This window comes from Acinonyx jubatus, chromosome B1, assembly GCF_027475565.1.
Source record: "Acinonyx jubatus isolate Ajub_Pintada_27869175 chromosome B1, VMU_Ajub_asm_v1.0, whole genome shotgun sequence".
Taxonomy (NCBI): Eukaryota; Metazoa; Chordata; class Mammalia; order Carnivora; family Felidae; genus Acinonyx; species Acinonyx jubatus.
Window position 1 is genome coordinate 132,789,936 of NC_069382.1, and position 17,363 is coordinate 132,807,298.

The 17,363-nt window shown below is 40.6% G+C and overlaps 1 protein-coding gene across 11 annotated transcripts in view; it reads left to right on the plus strand.

Moving 5' to 3' along the window:
- Positions 1 to 3,321: 3,321 nt before the first annotated feature.
- The window catches only part of WDFY3 (WD repeat and FYVE domain containing 3), a 276,232-nt gene continuing 262,190 nt past the window's right edge, over positions 3,322 to 17,363 (plus strand). For 5 of the 11 annotated variants that reach the window (XM_027059971.2, XM_027059983.2, XM_027059961.2 and 2 more), the window contains exon 1: positions 3,322 to 3,941. The gene's annotated coding sequence lies outside the window, so the exon portion shown is untranslated. The remainder of the gene's footprint in view (positions 3,942 to 17,363) is intronic. The other 6 variants (XM_027059999.2, XM_027060028.2, XM_027060007.2 and 3 more) reach the window with 3 other exon arrangements.

The window sequence follows — 17,363 nt, forward strand, 5'->3', positions numbered from 1 at the left end:
AAAGCACCAATCTATGACCTCCTCCCCACCAAAGCAAAAACAAAAACAAAAAACAAAACAAAAAAAGCCCACAAAACAAATGTTTCAGTACCTCCTTCGAATGTATTTATAAGAACAGAAAAAGTCTCTAATTGGAACTTTCTAAAAGCATTTCTCCCCAATTAGAATGCAGTAATGACTCTAAATGGCAATGTCTCGAGGACAGCTCATCAGTTAATTATAAGGAGTTCTCTAAATTGAGGAGTGAAGAATGATACTAAATTTCAATCAGTGCAGATAAATATGGCTTGTCATTATTCACTTGATATTTTGGACAGTCCGTTTAAAGAGGAAGACATTGGAACAGAAATATTGTCTTTTCTAAAAGAACAGCGATTATGAGAATAAAATTGAACATTTACCCCAAGACTATACCCTTGTCTGGAATATGGTTTTTTTATAGTCATTCAATTTCCGTGATCCCCAGAGACCCCAGAAATCCCCATTTATCTTCCATCTGGTTCTTTCAAACAAGAAAAAAATAATATGCTATTATTGCTCTACCTAACAGTTTGGAAAAATGGGTGTATATTTTAAATATAGTGGTTATGTAATTTAAAAATATGTGTATTGAAGCTTCTATTCCATTTAGTTTTTGTGTTCCAGTGTAAGTTAAGCACTTACGTGTCCTGGTAATACGTATCTTAAAATTCTATAATTTATTTATGCTCATCTCTGAGATTATATACCTGCCCAGGTTTAATTTTTTTATTTAGTTTTAAAAGCAAATGTAAAGAAAATAATTGCTTAAATAGCAAATTGTCAATACATATTATTTATCCTAACAATGTTCCAAAATTACCTTATATTTTATTTTCTTCCTGTTACTTTTTGATATTTTTCATGAACCTTTTATTTCTACCTTCATTTAAACTTATGCTTTGCTTATTCATGTTCATAGAATTCTCAATCATGTTAAAAACAAACATGGGTTTTGTTTGTTTATTGTCACAGATATCCTCTTGTTATTCTCCACAATCACCTTATTCATGAACTGTAAGTTGGGGACCAGGCTCTGCTTAGAAATAGCCCTTCGTGTTTGTTCCTCTATTCCCAGAGGAGTTTGCTGCACATGCCTGGATCCCTTTCCATCTGGCCTCTGCACAAAGGGTTTATCCCACTTTAACACAATTCTTTGTTTTACGGAGGACCTTGAGTTTATCTGAGGGTGAATACATATGAAACAATAATCATGTTACGGAAGAACCTGATCTGACCTTTTTTTTCATATCCAAACCCTAAGATGACAGAGAAACTACTCTTATACAGTAACAAAGACTAAAGAAGGTAAGGGCTGTAATAATGATAGGTCTGAAACAGAGCTGCAAAAAAAGTAACTGTGAAGGGTCTGATTTCTCTGGATACTATCCATTATTACAGTGCTTGTGTTTATATGACTTCAGGAAAAGAGAAAAAAGCTTGCTACATTTTTGTATCATTGAAAAACCTTTGAGATTTTCAGTTTGTAAGACATTAACAAGAAACAGCTGTATTTGCATACTGATCTATACGTAAACTTCATTGCAACATATTTCTTTCAACAGGAAAATATTTATATTTAAGATATTAATAAAAAATGTAGAACTTTGCTTTCCTTAGTGTAAATAAAATTACAGTAAGATTCCTGAAACCTCATATGTAACTGAAAATCTTTTAAAATGCATGCTGGTCTCAGTGTTTAGAAATCAATTGATTTTCTTACTATGTATTCATGTTATTGAATCTTTTTTTCTGCAAATATACAGTTTTATAAGGAAATACTTAAGAGTTAAGAATTTTGTGGTAATTTTGCTTAGTAATAGACTGGAGAAACAAAAAATCTAAAGAATAAACATCAAAAGGCCGAAAAGCACACACACACACACACACACACACACACACATCATATAGGTGCTTTTTTTTAAAGGTGCTTTGTTTTCAATAATTTATTCCAAAATGTATTATGCAAAGTCGTCTCAAAGACATATGTGGGTTTGAAAGTTTTAGATGCTGATGCAGGTTGTTCATTTGTAGTAGAATGACTGGTTTGAAAGATGGCAGCTGAAATCTGGAACCTGACTGGGTACACGTTACTTTGTGATGGTCAAAGAAATAGAATCCCATCTCCATGATCCTCAAAGCATACTAACATTTTTAGTTGAACATGCTGTCTTCAGAGAACTTTAAAACATATTTTCATAATAACAGTATTTAGATTTAAACTTAAAAAAAATTACTCACTTTGAGTTTTAGTTTACTAAAACTACATTTGGAAACATTTCTCCCTATTTGGCCTTTGAACACATCTAATCCTTTTATTCTGAAAGGGTAAAGTGCCTTTTTTTTTTTTTTTTTTTTTTTTTTTATAGCTAGTATCCTTAAGAAGCAGAAACTTTGGGCCACCTTGTGTGGATCCTTGCAAGTGGGTTCAACTTGCCAAAGGCAAAGTAATAAAAAGAAGCAATCAGCACGTCCCCTTTGCTTCATTTTCAGTAGAGGAAATTCACAAGCTCCTGTAGATTGCAGTGCTAGGAAAATAAAATTGGTCATTAGAACAATGGTATTACCACTTCCCCACTCTAAGCCTGTTTCAAAGTCTCCACTCATAATTAATTGCTGACTCAGTTTGCCTCCACTGCCAGAACTGAGGCTTGCCCCAAAGTGTCTACTGGGTTGATCATGTTAGAAACATGAGAGAGAGAGGCAAACTGATGATCACTCAGTAGTTCTGGATTTATCAAAGCGTGTTAATTTCGTGTAAACACTGTGTTTGTTAGGATTGCAAAGGTATAAATAATTGAAGGGGGAACCCCCTAAAATTTTAAGGTAACCTGCTCAAGATCAGTGAGGGAAGGCAACATTTGAGACTGGGCTCTTCAACTCCTCGGTCCAGTAATGGACTGGAGCCAAACACGACACCATCCAGGAGTTTCAAAGCTGCGTAGTAAAATAGCTAGCGTGGGCAGTCCTTTTGTACTCCAGCTAGAGTAAAATTAACGCAGTCTTCCTTTTTTCCATCGCCGTCTGATAGCATCCAGCAAATGGGTGTAGGGTAGGGAGAGCAGAACCCAGGTGTCCTTACACAGCTGAGTCTTTTGAGAAATTGTAACCGAGGCGGATGGGAACCACGGGAAAGCGTCAGTGAGTTGGTTGAGGGAAACGGGAGCAGCTGAGCGCTGGGCGAGGGGAAGGAAGCTGGGGTGTGTGCGTCTGGAAGGGAAGGGGGAAGAGGGGCAGGAGTGAAAACGGGGGCCAAACTCAAGCGGAGGGAACCCAGCGCCCGCTGCCTGCAAAAGGGGGCGAAAGCAGCCAGTAAGAGTGAGGGGGAAAGCGGGAAGACGAGGGAAGGGAAGGAAGTAAGGAAAGAGGAAGGAAAGGCAGGAGGGGAGAGAGGAAGAGTGTCTGCAATTTCTGCGGCCGGCTCAGTAGGAGGAGCAGGAGGAGAAAGAGGAGGATCCAGAGTCAGTCAGTCAGGCAGCCAGCGGGAGGTGGAGAAAGCAGGAGGAGGAGGAGGAGGATTAAAGATGGCCACCAACAGCTGCGGGAAACGGCAACAACCCCTCACTTTCCGGGATGGTCCCTGCGGGTCGGCCCGGCCTTGATGGAGAGGAGAAGCCCGAGAAGCGCCGAGGCTGAGGCGGCGGCGGCGGCGGGGACCCAGCGAGGAGGAGGACGCGGGGGAGCAGGGACCGGGGCAGGAGAAGGGGAAGGCGGCGGCGTCGCTGCCCCGGCCGCCTAGCGCCGCTGCCCGCGCCGGCGGGCCGGTTCCCGCACCTCGCGGTCGCAGAATCCAGGCCGGCCCGCGGCCCCTGGCCCCGCCGCGGACACTGTGCCCGCCGCCCCCTCCCCGTCGCCGGCGCGCACTCGGGCCCGCCGCGGTCCCAGCTCCCGGGCCAGGCCCGCCCGCGCCCGCCCGCCCTCCGGTGAGTGCCCACTGCCAGCGCCCCCCACCCCACCCTGCGCCCGGCCCGCCCGGGCCGCTTTGTTTGTGCGGGGCGGAGGCGCTGCCCACTCGCGGCCCTGTGCCCGCTGCCCCTGCGGACAGGCCGAGGCCCAGCTGCCGCCCTCCCCCGGGACCGGGCTGCCCCCAGCTGCCGCTGCCATCAGTCTTGGCTGCCTGCCTTGTGTCCTCCACCGCGGCCTGGAGAGGGCGCCGTCGCGGTGGGGTCGGGGTTGGGGTCACGCGCGGCTGGCGGTGGGGAGGGATGTTGGGGTATTTCGGGGGGCGGGGGAGGACAGGGCTGGACGTTGCCCCTAGTGAGCAGTGAAGGTGTAACCTAGCGGTCCAGGCATAGGGGTCCCGCCAAAGCCCCATTTCCAGACCCTGTGGGGGTCTCCTCTCCCGGAACCACCCCCCCCAGCGCCCGTGCGCAGCCGAGCGAGGCCTCCATCCCTCGGGCGCTGTCTCCCGGGCCTCTCCTGCTTATTCCCAAGCCCTGCTCTCCCCCAACGCCCTGTGCTGGAAACCCTTCGTTTATGCGAGGAACCTAGATGCTCTTGGGGTGTTTGCCCTTTTATTCTCTTGTGCATGGGATGTGGTGGCATCGCAAACATTCACAGTTACGGTGGGGTTCAAAGAGCAGTTGTGACCTTTCCTACCAAAAGCCTTTTGGCCCACCTGGCCAGTGTTTGATCCTCAGGTGCAGCGTTTCATTGATTTTTATCATTGAATTCTGAGATCTACACTATTAGGTCCTCTTTTCGCTGAAATAATCGGATAAAACCTGATTGAAAGGATGTTTACTATATGTGTGAATCCTTATCTCTACTTCCAGTGCCTTAAAAATGGTTGTTTCCTGTGGGAGAATGGTGCTAATGCATAGGAAAAACAGTTTTTTGTTCAGTAATGGGCATGAGTTGGTAGTTCCAAATGGTTATTGTAGTCTGAAAACCAAACATTAAAAAAGAAGAACAAAACCTTTTGCTTTGAGATAGCAGTATATTTCCAGGTTGGAATCATTTGAGAGCAGGTTTAGAACAATTAGTTTCCACCATCCGGCTAATTATAACAAACATAATGTAAAACAGAACCAAAAATATGTTGGTTAAAAAAAAAAAAAACTAGGTGTGTATTAGGACATAGGTCTAGCAAAAAATAAATCTTGCTTTAAAAAAACTTTATCATGGGACTCTAAGCACAGGAAATAGCTTGGTATGTTTTTGTTTTTTTATATTTAGAAATACATATGCATTAGACTGATTTGAGAACTCTTCCTAGGACATTTGAGCACAGTAGTACATGTTATACTTTGAAATATTCTCAACCTGCTAGAAATACAGATTTATACTAGTTTGTTTTTATGTGTTGAAATTGATCATGTAAAAAATGTTAGATTTCTAATTAAAAATTTCTGCACAAAGAAGATACGAATTAGAAAACATGTTCTGGTCTTGCAAAATGTAGTAAACAAAGAGTAAGTGACAAGCGATTGAAAAGTGGATCTAAGGGGTGACTGGGTGGCTCAAGTCGGTTGAGCATTCCCCTTTTGCTTAGGGCATGATCTGGCAGTTCCTGAGTTCGAGCCCCACATAGGGCTCTGTGCAGACAGTGCAGAGCCTGGAGCCTGCTTCGAGTTCTGTGTCTCCTCTCCCTTCCCCTCCCCTGCTCTGTCTCTCTTCCTTAAAAATAAATAAACGTTAAAAAAAAAAAAGTTTGGAAAAGTGGATCTGAGATTATCTAACATACTATATCATGGAACTTGAGAACCACTGACTCCCAAGGAGGATGAGCCCTTAGTGATGCTAATCTGAAATCACACCCAAAGTAGGGCCATTTCTGTAGCATCCTTGGAAGGATCATCTGGCATCTGATTTTCATACCTGTATGATAACAGGTTCACATCTTTCTTCAACATTCTAAGTCTTTTTCTGTTTATGTAAGTTAAAATCTGCCTTCCTGATATTTCCGCTGAGTTCCAGTTTCCCTTTGTGTGTATGATGCATTTATCATCCATAAAAGAATTAAGAGATAAATGACTCCTTTAATGTCATCAGGTTTAATGAAGTATAATATACATGCAGTTTTGACAAATGTATACAATTGGATAATCACCGCAATCAAGCAACATTTCCATCCAACCAAAAGGTTCTCTCCCTCTGCCCCCAGCCCCTGGCAACTATTAATCTAATTCACAGACCTATAGATTTCCCTGTTCTAGAATATCACATAAATGAAATCCTAAAATATGCAATATTATGAGTCTTTTACTTAACATAATGATTTTGATATTCATTAAGTTGTTGCATGTGTCAGTAGTTTTTTCAGTGGTATGCTGATAAATGTGTTAACAACCTGCTCTCCAAAAAAAAATCCCGAATTTATAGTATTTGCTATTGTTTGTAATGTAAATACTCTTACCATGGCCTATATTAAGGTATCTTGAGTTGTGCCTAGTTTGGGTCAGTTAGAAATAAAGCTGCAATAAACAATGTGAAGGACAGATATTTTCAGTTGGGATTACTGGGTCCTAGGAGAAGGGTATATTTATCAAAAGTAGTAATTTATATCGAATAGCCAAACTTTTTTCCAAAATGACTATAGTATTTTGTATTCCTACCAGCACTGTAAGAATTTCAGGTGCTCTGCATTCAGTACTTACTATTATCAGTTATTAAAATTTCAGCAATTATTATGTGTGTAGTCTCCTTTAACATTTTTTTTTTAAGTTTATTTATTTTGAGAGAGAGAGAGGGAGTGCACAAGAGTGGGAAGGACAGAGAGAGAGGGAGAGAGAATCTCACACAGGGTCTGTGCTGTCAACACAGAGCCCCATGTGGTGCTCAATCTCATGAACCATGAGATCATGACCTGAGCCGAAAGCAAGAGTTGGACACTTAATTGACTGAGCCACCCAGGTGCCCCAACATTTTTGACTTCTTCTCATTTTCAGTAGTATTTGAACTAACATAGGAAGTTTATGATTGGCATTGCTGAATAATTTTATTTTTGGCTTGGTCATCAGTCATGGTCTCACTATAAAGGCTATAGCACTTAAAGGATGTTTCTTGATTTCTTGTGAAATTGCCTTTCATGAATTGCTTTTTTGAAAGGAATCAGTAAGGAATTCTAAAACTTAGCTGTTAACATTTTTTAAATGTGGCTAAGAAAAACCTAGGTAAAGATTTGTTTCTTTTCATAAAACTTTGGAATTTAAAAAAACTCAAAAAATTGGGGCACCTGGGTGGCATAGTTGGTTAAGCGTACAACTTGGTATCAGCTCAGGTCATGATCTCGCTGTTACAGGACTGAATCCCACATTTTCCTCTGCACTGAGTGGAGCCAGCTTAGGATTCTCTCTCTCCCTCTATCTCTGCCCATCCCACTCTTTCTCCCTCATTCTCTTTCAAAAGAAATAAATAAACTTTTTTAAAAAACCTCAAATTATAAAGTATTTCTTCAAATTTGCTTGGACTTAAAAAATAGTTCAATCATGTAATCTTTGAACTCATCCAGGAACTTGTAAGAAGTGTTAACACATAAATGAATATAGTATCACTTTCAATATTTGGAAAGCTAAATTTCATGGAAGATTATAGTGTATGTTTTTGATTCAGTGTATTTGATTTAAAAAAAATTTTTTTTAATGTTTATTTTTGAGAGAGAAAGAGAGAGAGGGAGACACAGAATCCGAAGCAGGTTCTAGGCTCTGAGCTGTCAGCACAGAGCCCGATGCAGGGCTCAAACCCACAAGCTGTGAGATCATGACCTGAGCTGAAGTTGGACGCTTAACCGACTGAGCCACCCAGGTGCTCCTCAGTATATTTGATTTTTATTGCTACTATCAAGTTGGTCAAGTTTTATTTGTTACATACTCATGTAATAAGTATTAATGGCATTCAGAGTGCTGATTTTATTCTGGGATCTATAATGGTTTTTAGTTTTTCCAGATGGAGCAATAAATTTAAACATAATTTAAAATGGTACATTTGTGATACTTTAGTATACATCCTCAACTCTTCCTTATTTATTTTACCCGTCCAAACTATACTCCTTAGCTCTAGATTCATATATCCAACAGCTAGTTTAGACATACCTACTGAGATGTTCCATAGGCATGTCAACCTCAGCCTGTCCAAACCTCAACTCATAACCTTTCCCCCAAAATGTCCTTCCTGTGCCGCCTGTCTTCTCAATGTGAGGAAATGCCATTCTCATCTACCCTGTCCTGAGTGGAATCCAGGCCTTCATCTTCTACTCCTTTGTCTTCCTCAGTTTCCACCCCCAGGCACATACTAGGTCCAATTGCTTTTGTCTTCTAAGTATTTCTCCTCTTCTGCTTCCTCCTTAGAGGCCTTGATTCAGGCCTCTGTTTCTCAGCTGAAGTGCTACCGTGCCCTTCTTTTTTTTTTTTTTTTTTTAAATTTTTTTTTTTCAACGTTTTTATTTATTTTTGGACAGAGAGAGACAGAGCATGAACGGGGGAGGGGCAGAGAGAGAGGGAGACACAGAATCGGAAACAGGCTCCAGGCTCTGAGCCATCAGCCCAGAGCCTGAAGCGGGGCTCGAACTCCCGGACCGCAAGATCGTGACCTGGCTAAAGTCAGACGCTTAACCGACTGCGCCACCCAGGCACCCCTACAGTGCCCTTCTATACATACTCTCCTTAGCTGTAGTCACACCTCTGCTCATCACTTCCTCTCACCCTGTTTCCAAAACAAATTTTCCTTTTTAATTTGGAAAAATACACGGTTATGATCTTTTCAATATGCTTTTTTTCCTCCTCTTTAAAATCTTTTAATAGATTCTAAGCCATCAAAGAGCCATTAAAGCATGGGGTCCTATTCTGTACAAAGCTCTGTGTTTGTGACCAGGCTCTAGCTTCTCCAGTCTCCTCTCTGACAGCCATTCATTTGTTCATTAAAAAAAAAAAGAAAAAGATTTGAGTGCTCTGCAGAGTTCTAGGTGATGGAGTTTTATCAAGGGACTTAAATTCTAGAGGGGGACAGATGACAAGTGTATATTATTGTCAGTTGGTAATGAGTGCAATGGAACAACATAAGGCTGGGTAAGGAGTTAGGGAGCAGTAGGTTGCTGAGGTGTGGGTGTGGTGCCATTTATAGAGGGCTGTATGAGAAGGCTCTATTATGACATCTGAGCAGAGACTCAAAATATTCAAGGGAATGAGAGTTTTAGATCTGCGAGAAGAGCAGGTGCTGAGGGGAGGGTGCTTGAGATGTCTAGACAACAGCAAGGGGTTGGCGGAGGGAGGTGAGAGCTGGGGTCAGGCTAGTGGAGGCTCCGGCAGACCAAGCAGGCCAGCGTGAGGACTTTGACTTCTGAGCTCAGTGAGTTTGACCCTAGAGTGCGTCCTCTCCATGGACAGAGATGCATTCCTATCTCCTACTTGAGGTTTCTGAAGTATGCCACCTCTCTTACCTTAAGCCTTTCCTTCTACTGGGAATAGTGCTAGATTATCCCTCCTCTGTGTTCCCTTAGCACTCTTTGTCATACCCCTACTTAATAGCTGCTTTGTCTCCTCTCCCTAGGCTGAGGCCCTAATTTTTTTTTTAAACCTGTGAATTCCTATTTCATTGAATTAATGTCTGTTGAATTTTAGAATTGCTGAAAATGGGATTAATTACTGAAAACCGGGTAAGAGGTACTTAACAGTACTGTGTAGTGACTGCTACCCTGATGTGAATGTGGATTCTATGTTTTGCTGACCACTGTGCATTTAGTGCTGGAGCAATGGAGCAATGAGCTGTGCATAATAAGTGCTCAGTAAATACTGGGTGAATGATTAAGTGCACACCCGTGTACCAGCCTTTGCCTGTTCTTTCTTCTGCTTCCCTTAAACCCATGGGCAAGCTTCCCCCAAATCTCTTAACCTCTTTCTCTACTGCCTTATTTGCCCTTTCTCTAATCACAAGCTCAAGAAATGACAAATACTTCAGAAATTTTTTCATTCATTCATTAGCAGCGAATGTAAATGTAACAGAGAAATGTAGATAATTTCTCTCCAGGCTAAATAGATGGTGGTCATTGCACAGTTTTTGGTTCATTTGCACTTCTGTTTTCCTTTCTTTGGCAGGAATTTTTGGGGGCTATTTTATTACTGGGCCTTTGACTCTTTAATAAACCACTGATAGGTCTGGAATATCACTTCTATAAACAACTCAAGCAGGAGCAGGGTGTGAAAAGTCTAGTACTAGAAATAAAATAGACAGTATTAGTTTCATTTGGTTGAACAAACAATTAGAGTTGGTGGTTTACCTTACTATCCTGGTGCAGGCCTTTGGGGAAATGGCCAGCTCTAGCAGGGAGTCTTCAGCCCCAGAACATCTAGGTATCATTTTAAGCCTGGAACTCTTACCAGTAACTCTTGAATCCCTCAGTCCTTACATCTCGGGCTTCCACATTCTGTCTGACTGTCTCCTTCCCCAGTACCTTCATGTCTTTGAGCCTGCAGGGAAAGGATGGTGGGAGATCCCAAGTGTCCTACCCGCAAAAGCTGTAAGAAGAGGCAGAGCATTTAAAGTACCATATGTTAGGGATAGGAATAATTTTTCCATTTATGTTTCACTAAAAATTATTGTGTGCAGTAGGCTGTCTTATGTATAACATAAATATTGGATTATTGATCTTCCATAGTGTTGTAATCCATTGTGACAGGCCTGGTGGTGATAGGTCCTCTAGTGTTTTAGTACATGAAATAGTTTGATATCTTAGTCTGTTTATTGTGGGTACTATTTGTATTGTGACCAACAAAATTATAATTTCACTAAGTGCTGAGTTTTTGTTTTGTTTTGGGTTTGAGTTTTTTTTGTTGTTGCTGTTTTAATGGTTATGCGTGAGTAGGGCCTTCATTTTATTTCTCTAATAGAGTGGTCTTACTATTAAATTTGTACGTTGGTTTTCTTAGGTCAAGGAAAATTACTAGTGACTTAGGTTTAAGTTCTCTCACAAATTAAAAAAAAAATCGTCCTTGCTTCTATTTGTATGCAGTATATTAGCGTATGACTTGGGATAATATTAATGCATTTAGTTATTTTAAGTTCAATATATCATTGTTTGTGCTATTCTGCAAAAGAGCATTATGGTGGTCAGGTGCTACAGTACCTGAGCATGCTTGAGACTTGTGGGTGCACTTTGACAACCCTTTCTTTTTGTTACGCTGACCCAGCAGCAGACACTGTTAAGCCTTAGGAAAACTGAGTCGGCTTAGCAAGGAAAACAGACTTAGGTGGTACTGGTACCTACCATCCGTTTTGGTGAAGTTACAAGCTTAGATTAATAACTAAGTCAACTAATTGTTGTGAAGCTATAGTGGGTTTAAAGTACTGTACTTGTATTTTGGAGTCTAGAAGACTATTGGATGAGATTTTTTTTTTCCCTAATAAACTAATTACAGTTATTCTTTTGTGTATGGACTAATCCCTTTAAAGTATTCATTATTACTACTTATGAAAGATAAGTGCCTATTTATAATGGCACTTCAGAGGCCCAGAAATTAAGGGATTTGAATTCTTGCTCTACCTCTGCCATTAGAGAGTTGTGTTACTTTGGGCCTGTGACCTGTCCCATCTGGCCTCTGATTCTTCATCTGTTGACAGTCCTTTCTACTGCAGAGCCCTTAGATAAAATAATAGTGATAACTGAGTTTTGACACTAATTCTTTTTGCTTTCCTCAGTTCTTAAGCCCTTGGTACCTATGTTGTGAGAGGGATCATGCTACAGGGTACTTTTGACACAGGTAAAAGGTATGTTGTCAATACTTGATGAATTTGCTGCATTTTTAATTTTTTTTAATTAAAACTTTTTTAATGTTTATTTATTTTAGAGAGAGACAGAGTGTGAGGAGGCAAAGGGTAGAGAGAGAGGGAGACACAGAATCCAAAGCAGGCTCCAGGCACTGAGCTGTCAGCACAGAGCCCAGCGTGGGGCTCAAACTCATGAACCATGAGATTATGACCGGAGCTGAATTTCCGGTCTGCATGGACCGGACTGCATTTCTAAATAGCAGTTCCAGCTTCCTCTTCCTGTATGTTTCTCCGTAGCCTGTTTTATTCTTCTTCAGCCAGTGTGGACTTAACGAGGCCAGTTAATTTAATACTAGCCTAAGAAAAGTAAGAATTTGATACATAGCCAATATATTTTTTATTGAAGTATAGTTGGCATATGGTGTTCTGCTTAGCCATTATTTGATATAAAAACTCATGCCAGAATTAGTTCGTATTATTTTTTTTCTTCAGAGGGGACAACTAATTTGTTTATATCTGCATAGAACCTTGTAGGTTTATTTCTTGCTCTAAGTAAAACATCCACACACATAAATTTTACTTTATAAATTGCATAATTTAGGAGATGATTAATTATTGTATGTGGGATTCAATATTTATTTATTTATTTTAAAGTTTATTTATTTTGAGAGAGAGAGAGCGCGTGTGTATGCACGCAGGAGAGGGGCAGAGAGATGGGGAGAGAGAATCCCAAGCAGGCTCTACTCTTAGCATGGAGCCCAGTGTGGGGTTCAATCTCATGACCCACCAACTGTTAAGCCACCCAGGCACCCTTAGGACTGGAGGCTTTTCTCCTCCTCCCCCTCCCCCTTCTCTCCTTCCTCCTCCTCCTCCTCTCCTTCCTCTTCCTCCTCTCCTTCCTCTTCCTCCTCTCCTTCCTCCTCCTCCTCCTCTCCTTCCTCTTCCTCCTCTCCTTCCTCTTCCTCCTCTCCTTCCTCTTCCTCCTCTCCTTCCTCCTCCTCCTCTCCTTCCTCCTCCTCCTCTCCTTCCTCCTCCTCCTCTCCTTCCTCCTCCTCCTCTCCTTCCTCCTCCTCCTCTCCTTCCTCCTCCTCCTCTCCTTCCTCCTCCTCCTCTCCTTCCTCCTCCTCCTCTCCTTCCTCCTCCTCCTCCTCCTCCTCTCCTTCCTCCTCCTCCTCCTCTCCTTCCTCCTCCTCCTCCTCTCCTTCCTCCTCCTCCTCTCCTTCCTCCTCCTCCTCTCCTTCCTCCTCCTCCTCTCCTTCCTCCTCCTCCTCCTCCTCTCCTCCTCCTCCTCCTCCTCCTCTCCTTCCTCCTCCTCCTCCTCCTCCTCTCCTTCCTCCTCCTCCTCCTCTCCTTCCTCCTCCTCCTCCTCCTCTCCTTCCTCCTCCTCCTCTCCTTCCTCCTCCTCCTCTCCTTCCTCCTCCTCCTCTCCTTCCTCCTCCTTCTCCTTCTCCTCCTCCTTCTCCTTCTCCTCCTCCTTCTCCTTCTCCTCCTCCTCCTTCTCCTTCTCCTCCTCCTCCTCCTCCTTCTCCTTCTCCTTCTCCTTCTCCTTCTCCTCATCTCCCTACCTTCCTTCAGGGGAATGCCAGAGAGAGAGGGAGAGAGAGAATCCCAAGTAGGCCCCATGCCACCAGCATGGAGCCTGATGCAGAGCTCAAACTCATGAACTGTGAGATTATGAACTGAGCTGAAACCAAGAGTCGGATGCTTAACTGGTTGAGCCACCCAGGCGCCTCTAGGACTCAGCAGTTGAAAAAGAATCCCACAAGTGGCACTCCTGACTGGCTCAGTTGGTGGAACATGCAACTCTTGATCTCAGGGTTGTGAGTTTGACCTCCACGTTGGGTATAAAGATTACTTAAAATACATCCTTAAAAAAAAACAAAGACAAACCACAAGCATCTTCTCAAAATATCCAGATCTCTTAGTATGTTCTGAGTGTTTGAATTTGGGAAAGCAATGTATATATTTGCTTTCACTTCTCTACCATTTATTCAAACTGTATTACCTTACTGATACATATATTTTTTATGTATTTTTTTTAAGTTTTTTAAAAAAAATTTTTAATGGTATTTATTCTTGAGAAAAGACAGAGACAGAACACGGGGAGGGGCAGAGAGAGAGAGGCAGACACGGAATCCGAAGCAGGCTCCAGGCTCTGCGCTGTCAGCACAGAGCCTGACGCGAGGCTCGAACTCATGAACCACGAGATCATGACAACCTGAGCCGAATGAAGTCAGACGCTTAATTGACTGAGCCACCCAGGTGCCCCTGTGTTTGTGTATTTTGAAGTAATTATAAAATACAGGAAGTTGCAAAAATTGTAGAATCCCATGTACCTTTCACATATCACCCTTTACCTAGTGGTAACATTTACATGACTATAATATAATACTGATTTGTGTTTTATTACTAAAAGCATAATGATCTTGCTTATTTTGAAAAATGTTGACAAATACAAGAATGTTGATATTTATTTTCACCTCAGGGTGAAGAGGTTAGCATTTACAAATTCAGATTCTGTGCCTTATATCTGTAGGTACCAGACAAAGGTCTCTTTCCTGCATTTGCTGTAAAAAGGGTGACAAGTAACTAGGCAAATGGCTGATTATTTTCCACTGGGTAGTTCATTCACAGCACTGGATACAGTCATGTAAAATTTCAGTTACACGGCATTCTTAATTCTGCTTTGCTGGACTTCTTTATTTAATCATTACTATATTTGCTTACTGTGAACTTTCATTCTTAACATGCAACAGAATATAGACAAAGAAATATTGGACAGTTAGTTAAGGCATATTTATTAAGTACCCTCTATCACTGTACTGAATATAGAGGAGATTTTGGAAAAGCAGAGGGGTATTTATAGTGTAGATGAATAAACAGCTGTAGAACATTACCACATATTGTATAATGTATTTCAGCAAGTTTTATTCTCTAAACACATACACATAGGGATATAATTGGCCCTCAGTAAGCATTTGTTGAGTGAATGAATGTACTTAGGTAATAAGCATGTTGTCACAAAATTATGTAAGTCTTAAGAAAATAAATGTTTACTGTCACTCTTAGGAATTCTAAAACTATTCATTATCGACTGAAAGAATGATAATACATGTTTTATTATGTTTCTTTATTCTTTTTGCCCTAGAAATCTTTTGGTAAATTCATAATCAGTTTTCCTTGATAAAAGCCTGGGTCTCTCTGACTCTAAAGCCCAGGTTCTTTCCCCATGGCACATTGCTCATTAAAACACAGTATTAGGTGATTTAGATGATAAATGCCATGTTTAAATAAACAAGTATGAAATAAAAATAAACTCTGTGTCAGTTGTTTTTAGGAAAATCATTGATTTGCTTAATAATTTTATTTAGCTTGACTTACTTGTGTAATGACTAGTGACTAAATTAGATCAAGTATAAGGGGTTCAGCTGGCTCTAAGAACCTAGTTCTTATTTCCCAAAATGATGATACACTGTAAATAGACTCTAAAATGATGCTAATAATGTATATTAGTAATTCTATAATTTTTCCTAAATATCTATTAAATGTTTTACAGTATGCTGTGCTGGGTGCATTGGGAGCTACATGGATGTCTAAGACATGTATAGTTTTCTAATACCTTTATTTGGTGAAGGTAAGATAGATTCATAAGTAATTGAATAGTATGTGATTAGTCTGTGAGGTACAGAAGTTCTATGGATGCTTAGTGAGTAGAACGGTTACTTTTAGTTGAGACAATTAGGGGAACCTTAAGATGATGTTTGATCTGAATATCAGGGAGATTGATGGGATTTCCTTGGTGAATATTGAAACTTGCTTATGTCAGAATTACAGAAAATTATAAAATAAATCGATTTTACTGTCAGATGAGTTTTCTAGGAAGAAATTAGTCTGACTTTAATATTTAAATAATGAAGATAAGGATTAGGAATAAAGTAAAACATTAAGGAAAACTATTTTTAACATGAAAACTTTACTTCTGCTCCTGAAGTATTTTAGAGCTAGGTCACCCTGAAAATTGTACTAAATATGATTTTATTCTTTTTAAAGATAATTTGATCTGTTGGATTAATGACAAATGTGCTATATATATTTCATCTTAGTTTGGTAACTCCAAAAATAGGTGAGTTATCTCTTTGGTCAAAATGAGAACAGTTTTATTGCTGTTTTATTATTTCTGAGGTTCCTGTGTTTAAAGTATTTCTATTCTCTCTGAGTGAAATGTCATTGGAAAACTTATCTTGACATTGTGAAGTTCATTGCTAAGAGGTAGCTCTTGGTGGCAGCTTGAAGAAGAGGCTGGAGGAAGAAGGAAAGGGACAGTGGGGTTGAATGACAACACCATGGGAAAAGGAGGGGGAGAGAGGGAGAGAAAGAATTTTGTATAAAGGAGAATCGTTCTACCTGAGGTTATTCAATGTAGCCAATGCTATGCTGGACCTAGTCAGACCTAAAGCATTTCTGAAAGCTATAGTGTCTTGGCCAAACCTATATAAAGAGCAGAAAATATTTTGAGTTTGCTTTGGTTATGTAATAAATATTAGTGGAGAATGGTGTCAACACATTCATTTGTGTTCTCCACCTCCTTTTCCACAGAGACCTAGATTTAAATCTGAGTCACCAGAGTAAATAAGTTCAGTGATTCCCAGCTTGTGTTAGATTGCATAACCTAACCAACCACACGGGTTGGCATAGGTGTCTGTACTTTCGGGAGGGTGTGGGGAAGCCGGACAGGACATGGCAGCTGTCGAAAGGCATGAAGGCTACCATTACCACCGACATGTACTCGTGTGTTTGGGACAGGGCAGGAGAGATACATGCCGAATAGCCTTTCTGAGATGACAATACTTAAAATACTAGTGATCTGTAGGCATAGCTTGGAGAACAGTATTGTATCTTTCTTAGAAAGCTTATTCTTTTTTTTTCTTTATGAATTTGCATGCACTTTGAATTTTCTCAGCCTAAGACATTCATCAAAAATGAGCCATTTTTTGACTGTTGCTTGCCAGTGTTGAAAGATCTTTAAAAGGATCCTCATATTCTAGCCTTTCTTCCTACTCTGCTTGTTAACACCTACGTTAAGTGTAGATTTTAATAGTTGCTTTGCATATCCTGATGTCAAAACATCATTCCAGTCCAGTCCAGTGAGAATCATTTGCCAAGTGCTATTTTAATGGAAGAGTTGCATTCCAGTACCTAATTGTTGTTTTGGTGGTATTATTTAGTACAAGCATGCTTATATCAATTAATCACATCTGCATGTGTTTTTTTTTTTTTTTTTCCCCAGGTTTGTTAAAGCTTAGAAATGCTCTTATAGCATGCTGATTTTGGTATTTAAAACCTTTTTGTCTCATCCTTCTGAGTGGCAGAGTTAAGTACTATACACAAGTTTTGAGTTTGGTGCATTTCATCATCTACTGTCACTAAGGGGTCAATAAAATAGTCCTATTTTTACAAAATTTTTTAAAGATGGCAAAGTGACTACTTTAGTAAAGAATCCTCTGGTTTATTGGAGTTACAGTTAAAACTAAATTACGTTATTATTTTCCCATCATATCTGTTTTCTTCATGAGAATTCAACTCACTATAAGGTGTCTGCGAACAGCAGTTTAGAAGATATATTAGCCAGTAACTTATTCCCAGAT